Raw genomic sequence first — 8,595 nt, 5'->3', positions numbered from 1 at the left:
CTTCAGATAAAGTATGTTTTGCTAACGTCAATGGGTTTCAAATTGCAAACTTCTAAGTTGTGAGTATAGTTGGACATTAACACCAATATTATTTTTATAGCATGTTATCCCTTAAAATTTCTTCCTCCAGATGATGTACCTCTTCCGTAATGAATCAAATGTAACAAACTATTTTATACGCATTCAAAGGAAGATATTTAAGCTTGTAAACGAGCAAATTGATCAAAATAATTTTAAGACAAGTATTCTATAATCTCATTCTTGCTTGTATTAAAATTATTTGATTAATTTTCTCATACACACCCTTAAAAACCTCTTTCTTAATATGCATGTAAAAATAGTTTGTTGTATTTAATTCATTATGAAAGTAATAGTTGTCTATGTCTGATCAGATATCACAATTTATGATTAAGCGAAAAATATCATAATGCTTTTAGTCTTTACATATGATTTGGGATATGGTAATAAATTGTCCCTTTTTTTTTGGAAGGCGATATTTATACATTGTGACCGTATTTTCTTTTATTTGACAATGAAATAATATTTACTTGACTACAAACATCAAAATAATTCTAATACGTAATAATCAAATATATTTGTGTTTAAGGTGTGAATCGGAAATTGTTTTCAAAAACAGTTGAACAACTATCCAAATGGAGGGAGCATATACCTAAGTAATACTAGATAGTCATACAGAACATGTATACTACCTCTGTTCAAATTAATTGTTACACTTACACTTTTCACGCATGCCAATGCAAAACTTTGAGGACATATATCTTTAGTTTTGTATTTGTAAAAATTATAAAAAGTACTTATTAATAAAATACATACTAATAGGAATCTAACAAGATCCCACATGACTATGTTTTTATTCAAGTATAAATCACAAACGAGGGTCAAAGTGCAACTTGTGAATAGTGTAAAATGTCAAAGTGTAACAATTAATTTGAAACGGAGGTAGTATATACTTCGAGCAGGAGCATTCTCAACTCTTTAAACTCGCCCATTTATCAATCAAACTCAGTCGCTGATGATTCTTCTCCGTTCAGCTAACACTATGTATATGCTTGCTATACATTCAGATCCAAGAAAGAGTGGTGTGCTCGGATGGGACACACGATACAAAATTATAATGGGGATTGCAAGAGGGCTTCAGTATATTCATGAGGATTTCCGACTTACTATAATACATCGTGATCTTAAACCGAGCAATATTTTACTAGATGGAGAGATGAACCCAAAAGTAGCTGACTCTTTGGAAAAGAGCAAAAGCTCGCAAATACGAGTCATATTGTTGGAACACAGTAAGTATTAACCCTCCTATTATTAGGTGGAAACTGTGAATTTTCGAATTCACCGTGTTTTGAAGTTCTTTATGCAATTTTATATGATTTACGTGAACAATGAAAAATAAAAATAATATTCTCTTGTGTATGCAGTGGATACATGACACCAGAATATATTGGAGCTTAATAATAAAGAATGTAATGCTGATGTGGATAATTATATAAGCCACATCAGCTTATCGTTGTTATAAGATAATTATTGCTCCTAACTAACTATCTAACAAACCTTTGTATAAATAGATATCTCTCTCTCTTTGTACAGTAAGAAATACAAAATACAATTCATTACTTCTCTCTTCTCTCAATCATTTCTCTTATAATTTTCTCTGAATATATGAAGTTAATCTTCATAAATTGTCATGGTATCAGAGCTATGATCGAATTCTAGGACATATTTTCACTGAATCTTCCGCACTGATTCTGAAATTCTTTTTCTGCAAATTCGAAGGTGATCAGAAGAATTTCAGCTCAAATTCTTCGTTCAAGGTGTGTTTCTCATTTGATTCACATATATTAGATTCTTTGAATATTACAGAATTTCTTCTTTAATCTTGTTTTTTTTGTAGTAATTGTTGAAATCTTTCTAAAATTTCTGGCCAATTTCAAGTAATCTTACATTTTCTGAAACTCTCAATATCAGATTCATTCTCATTTGTTTCTCAGATTTCATCATCTTTTCTTCAATTGTTCATCAATCTATTCATAATGACTACTTCTTCAAGCACAACACAACATCCACTCTACCTTTAAATCAGGATCCAAATAATCCATACTATATTCATCCTTCTGATTCAAATTCTGCTCAATTAGTTTCCTTGAAGTCTAATGGTGAAGGATATACTAGTTGGAAAAGAGCAATGTTACTCACTCTATCAGCCAAGAATAAGGTTGGTTTTGTAGATGGAGGTCACAAACCTCCTATTGATGAGATATCTGCTGAATATAAAGCATGGTCAAGATGCAATGATCTAGTTGGCTCCTGGATTTTGTTTAATCTTGATGAAAACATAGCTAGTAGTGTTGCGTTTATGAGAACTACTAGGATTATATGGTTGGATCTTGAAGAGCGTTTTGGTTACACATCTCTGGCTCAGATTTATGCGTTAGAGCAGAAATAAGCTGACATACATCAAGAAGGAACTCAATCTGTGTCTGAGTTCTTTACTAGTATCAAGACTGTCTGGGATGCAAGTGATTAGGCTAATCCCCTGCCTTATTGTACCTGTAATAAATGTTCTTGCAACTTAACTAAGAGACTTCTTGAAAGGCATCAAGGAAAAAATGATCATTCAGTTCATGATGAAGTTCACAGATCAGTTTGCAACAATTCGAGGCAATATGCTCATGATGCAGAAATTACCTAAGGTTACTGAAGCCTTTAGGATGTTTGCTCAGGAGGAAAAACACAAGGAAATTTCATCTGCCACTTCTTCACAACCTGAGTCCATGGCTTTTATAGAAGACAAACGAAGATATTCTGAACATAGATCAATTGGAAACAATGTAAAGACCACCATCAACAATTTCAAGAAACCTTTCAAAGGTTCTGGAGGCACTAAGGTTGAAAAACCTGGTTCTAAGTACTATTGTACTCACTGTGAGGTTCCAGGTCATAGTGTTGATAGGTGTTTCAAAATCCATGGCTATCCAACCAATTTCAAAGGGTTCAAAGATAAACGAGTTGATGTTATATCTACTCATAAAGAAACTGTTGCTATGGATGTTGATGATTCCACAACAAGAATCCGCCTTTTTAGCGTCTGCATTTAGCGTCCGACGATACAAGCGGACGGTAAATTTAAAATTAGCGTCCGATTAAAGACAGATGCAAATTAGCGTCCGCTTTTTGAGATTTAGCGTCCGTTTAAAAAAACGGACGCTAAGTAGCGTCCGTTTAGTTAAAATACCGTCCGTTAGACGGACGCTAAATAAGAGGTATAAATAAAAAAAAAAAAACCTCCAGTCGACCAAATTATCAACCCTAACACACGCCTCTCTCTTCCTCACTCTCATCTCCCGTTTCTCTCTCTTCCTCACTCTCATCTCACATTTTGGTGCTCTCCTTTCTTGTAGATCTCACGAAATCAGGTATTTCTACTCAGATTTAACTAATAAATTTATTTTTTTAGTTTTGATTGTTGATTATGTAGTTTATTTTCTCGATTTTCTTTGTCTTTTTAATTTCGTTTTGCGTTTTCTTGTTCTTGTTTTTTCGGTTTTTCCTAGATCTGAATTCCCTAAGATTTTTTAATTTTTGTTGTTTTTCGATTTTTCTTTATTTTTTTTGAGTTTTCGGGTTTATGAGATTTTGATTTTGTGTGTTTATATTTTCGATTTGGTTTTTCAATTTTTCAATTTCGCGATTTTGGTTTTTTTGTCTTTGGTTTTTCGGTTTTCATCTTTTGATTTTTCTGAGATTTTGAGTTGTTTCTTGTTTTATGAATGTTGTTTCCAGATCTGGTTTTTGGGCATGATTTTTCGTTTTTTGTGGGCATGAATTTTCGTCTTATTTGGAAATCAGTTTTTCGTTTTTTTTAACATGTCTTCTGCTGTGATAGATATCACTGCCAGTAGTTTGAGATTAAATTAAATTAGTATAGAAGTATATAAGAGTTACTTCAGTATATACATGAACTTATGAAGCATATAAAATGTGAATGGACTAGACAAAAACAATAAGAAAAGGTAAACAAACCTGATGCAACAACGAGGAGGACTACAAGCATGATTTTCTTGCTCTCCATGATGTTGATCAATTAATATAATAGAGTAGTTAAGTACTATGCTTAGATTTGGCCTTCCAGGGGACCGTGGTAAAAGAAAAATGGTGTTTCTAAGGAGAAGGTTAATTGAAAAACGAGCAAGAAATGAGGCCTGCATAAAACTGTAGAAGGGTGTTGTGCAGTAGAAGGGGACCTGTTCTGAAACCCAATGCAGTGTCTGTTGACGCATATCTGCAGTATGGTGGTGGTGTTGCTCGTATGCACTTGCTATTTGTTGCCCCTGTTTTGAAGAGATTTAGCTCGTTTTGTACTTGTTTTTGCTGCCCTACACTTGCTATTGCTCCACTCCCAACATTGGCTTTGTTGCTCAACTAATCTTGCTCAATTTGTTGATGTCCAATTGGTGTTTGCTGCTTTACAGTTGTTGCTTGCCTTGCCTTTAATTTATAAGTCATCTTTTATAATTTCTTAATCATTCACTCCAATTATCATGCTAGTCTTGTTGCTGTAAGTTCTTTATTATTTGTAAGTTAGATGTATATTGAAGAGATTTAGGTATAAATCTTTTTAGTTGTTGGATTTTACTTGATTCTAAGTACTGTTTTAAGGTATAAAGCTTTTCCAGAATATGATTCAAAGATAATGCATTGTTCAATATTGTTTTTTATATCCATTTATTTTACTTCCTATGTATATTAATTCTTTGACAGATTTCTGCTGCAACATTTCCAGTTGGCCTAATAATGTCAGAGGTAAGTGCATCACTTGAGAAATACTGCTCCATCTAGTTGCACGGAAATGGAAATGGAAATGGAAATGGCAATGCGGGTAAACAAACCTGTTATGTTTCAGGCTTGTCTCATTAGCATCATTGTTCTGTTTCAAATGCATGTGGTAGTCCTTTGTTGTTTCCTGTTATTAATAGTGGACAGATTGAAATTATTATTGCTATTCCTTTCCTTGTAGAAGAGCTGAATTGAGAATAAAGGTATTCCGTTCTTTTATCTATTATGAGATGATGACACACAAAATTCTTTTTCTCCATTAGTCTTCTATTATTCTAGTAGAAATCTAATCAACCTCTTTGAGCATAAACTATTGGTTACTTTAGAAACATCATTCTACATTGATCTGTAATTCTATCGAACGCTGCTGTAATTTTGTAGTTTGGTTATAGCAGCAATTTTACAGTTCCTCCATCCCTTTATAGTTTTCACACTTCCTTAATATGGATGTCCCAACTTTTTTTTCCACATTCAATATAAACACGAATTTTAACTGTCACATCTCATGCCTCATCTCACAGATATTTTAGCCTTATATCTGTGTTAAACCCTATTGTGTGAAGAAACTAAGGGACATAGAGAATACTGTAATCTATTACTAGTGTTTGAACACTTGAACCTTTTTCTAAATACTTCGTTATGAATACTACTTGTTAGTTGTCAGCAAGATGCCATACATGCAGGTAACGTCATGCTGTACTAGACATTTTAGCTTATGCTTTTTCTTACCTGGAATGTATCTTCCTGCTGCAGATACTGCTGGAGCAAGGAGCCATTAGCAGCATCTTTGAGTGCATGCAGGATTACCAAGTTACAGGAATGATTATAGTATTGGGGTATGTTAATCTCTTTATGTTGGATGTTAGAGATTAATTTATTGTTCCACCATAGTGCCATAATCCATTTATTTCATAGCTTGTAAATTTTTATGCCTACCAGACAAGTACTAGAACTTCTTTAATAATAGTGGCTGAGGAGACTTTAAACTGTTTTAGTCCATAAAGTAGATGCTACATATTGGAAGGTTGTTAAGCTAGTTATAGCAAATATGAGAATTGGCTCATGGAAAGCGACATGTCGCCAATTATCTTATGAGACAGGTCATTCATCTAATTCATATTAATAATTCTTGTTAATAATTATTTTTTTTCTGGTTAATTTCATTAATTAATTTCTTTGTTTTTGTTGATTTGCAGGGTTATGAGATTTGCATTTGAGTTCCAGATTTGAAGTTGGTTTTGATCCAAATACCAGATACCAGATTTGAAGTCCGTTTTGGTTCTAGATTTTTGTTGAGTTTAAAGTGTACATGTAATTATATGAGATTTGTATTAGATTTTGTTCTAAGTATACTAGAATTTAGTTCTAGAATTATTTTTTCACTTGTATCTACATTTATTATTAATAATAATTGAATTGATTAATTTGTTTGCCTTAATAAAATAAGTATGGTATTTGCATCATTTCATATCTTATTACATTTAATATCAATTAATTAAAAGTGAAAAGCTATTACATTTAATATGAGTTAACCAAAAGCGAAAAAAAAGCAAATGCCTACTAAAAATTCACCGACTGTCCACTCTAATTAGCGACTGCCCAGTCAGAAGCTAATTAGCGACTGCCAAGTAATCGGTCGCTAATTAGCGACTGACCACGCGGTCGCTAATTAGCGTCTGTTTGCGGTCGGTCGCTAATTAGCGTCTGACTGGCGGTCGCTAATTAGCGTGGACAGTCGGTAATTAGCGTCTGCGTAGGTAACGGTCGCTAACTTCGAAATATCAGACGCTAAATTTTTAGCGTCCGTTTAGCGGACGCTATTTGGAGAATTAGCGACCAAGGGTTTTGCATCAGCCATTTAGCGTCCGTTAGCGGACGCTAATATATTTAGCGACCGATTCCGCGTTTTTAGCGTCTGATTTTCGCGGACGCTAAAGGCTGACATTCTTGTTGTGTTCACCAGGTCTTTCCCTCTCTATGGACCAATACAATCAACTTATCAACATGCTTAAATCTCAATCAACCACCACTGGAGCACAAGCCATGATGGCAGGTAACATTCTATGTTTTGTCTTGCTCTGACTCTAAATGGTTACTTGACAGTGGTGCAACATACCACATTTGCTCTGACTTAACTTATTTCTCTGAATATCAAATTATACATGATTCTGAAAATTTCATTATTATTCCTGATGGAAGTAAAATACCAGTACAGCACATTGGTTCAGTCATGTTAACTAATGACATTATACTTCATAATGTGTTACATGTGCCTCAATTCAAGTTCAATCTCATTTCTGTGCACAAGTTATGCCAAGATATGAACTGTGAATTACATTTCACTTCTGATAAATGCTTTATTTCTCAGAACGAGAAGTTAATTCATCTTGGTAATCGTCTCAAGGCTGGATTGTATAATGTTCAAGATCACAAGATTTTTCCCAAAGCTGCTGCTGTTTCTCTTACATAAAATAACACTTGTCTAGCTGCTGTTAATGATGCTAAGCTGTGGCACCTTAGATTAGGTCATTTGCCTTTTAACAAGTTACATTTTCTTCCTATTTCTTGTGATCTTAAGTCTTGTCATGACATCATTTGTCAAGTTTGTCCCAAGGCAAAGTAAACTCGTGTGCCTTTTCCTAGAAGCTCAATAAAAACAACTAAACCTTTTGAACTGTTACACCTTGATGTTTGGGGTCCTCACTCTGTTAATACACCTTCGGGTTGTAACAAATTCCTCACCATAGTGGATGATTTTAGCAGGTTTACATGGGTACATTTCTTGAAATATAAATCTAATTGTGTTTTTGTCATGAAGAATTTTTTGCAAATGGTTCAGATTCAGTTCCATACAAATGTGCAATGTATTAGATCAGATAATGCTGGTGAATTGTGTGAAGGTGACATGAAACTGCTTTATGATCATCTTGGTATTCTCATTCAAACAAGTTGTAGTGATACACCCCAGCAAAATGGAGTTGTAGAACGTAAGCACAAACATCTTATGGAGACTGTCAGGGCTTTATACATTCAGTCTAGAGTGCTTGATAGATTCTGGGGGTATTATGTCATGTGTGCTGCATATCTGATTAATAGGATGCCTCTCAAAGCAATTAATCATGCTACTCCATACTTCAGTTTATATGGCAAAGCTGCTAATCTTTCCCATCTTCGAACCTTTGGTTGTTTATGCTATGTCTCTACTTCTAAACACAACAGATCTAAGCTTCATGCTAGAGCTAAACCTTATGTATTCCTTGGATATTCTGATCAGCAGAAGGGATATAAGGTTCTTGACATTGACACTAACAAGGTTAGTGTAACAAGAGATGTTTACTTTCATGAAAGACACTTTCCATATCATCTTTTTCATAAATACTCTACACCTACCTCTAACTACACAAATGTCATTTATCTTCCTTCTAGTTCTTCCCCAATCTTTCATGACTCACCTGATTTCTCTTCACCAGCTGGATTTTTTCCTTCTCATGATTCTCCATCTACTTCTCCTGCTGACATCTCTTTTACTCCTCCTACCACTTCACTTGATTCCTCTCCTTCTCCTTCTCTTGATACACCTATTGCTGCTCCTTACTCATCTTCCCCCACACTTGAACCTCCTTCACCTCCTCTTCTCCCTAGAAAGTCTACCAGACAACACCATCCTCCTTCTTATCTACAAGACTATCATTGTCTTTCCACTTCTTCTCTACCTTGTCCTCACTGATGTAACTTTGT

The 8,595-nt window shown here is 34.3% G+C and overlaps 1 long non-coding RNA gene across 1 annotated transcript; it reads left to right on the top strand.

Annotated features, from left to right (window-relative positions):
- Window positions 1-2,871: 2,871 nt before the first annotated feature.
- On the top strand, window positions 2,872-6,281 carry LOC104883200 (uncharacterized). The gene is made up of 3 exons (XR_007270075.2): window positions 2,872-3,437; window positions 5,611-5,693; window positions 6,054-6,281. It is a non-coding gene; the product is annotated as an uncharacterized LOC104883200 (long non-coding RNA).
- Window positions 6,282-8,595: the final 2,314 nt, after the last annotated feature.

Source organism: Beta vulgaris, chromosome 9 (genome assembly GCF_026745355.1).
Source record: "Beta vulgaris subsp. vulgaris cultivar EL10 chromosome 9, EL10.2, whole genome shotgun sequence".
Taxonomy (NCBI): Eukaryota; Viridiplantae; Streptophyta; class Magnoliopsida; order Caryophyllales; family Amaranthaceae; genus Beta; species Beta vulgaris.
The sequence above is the reverse complement of the archived record's forward strand: the minus strand, read 5'-3'. Positions and strand labels throughout refer to the sequence as shown.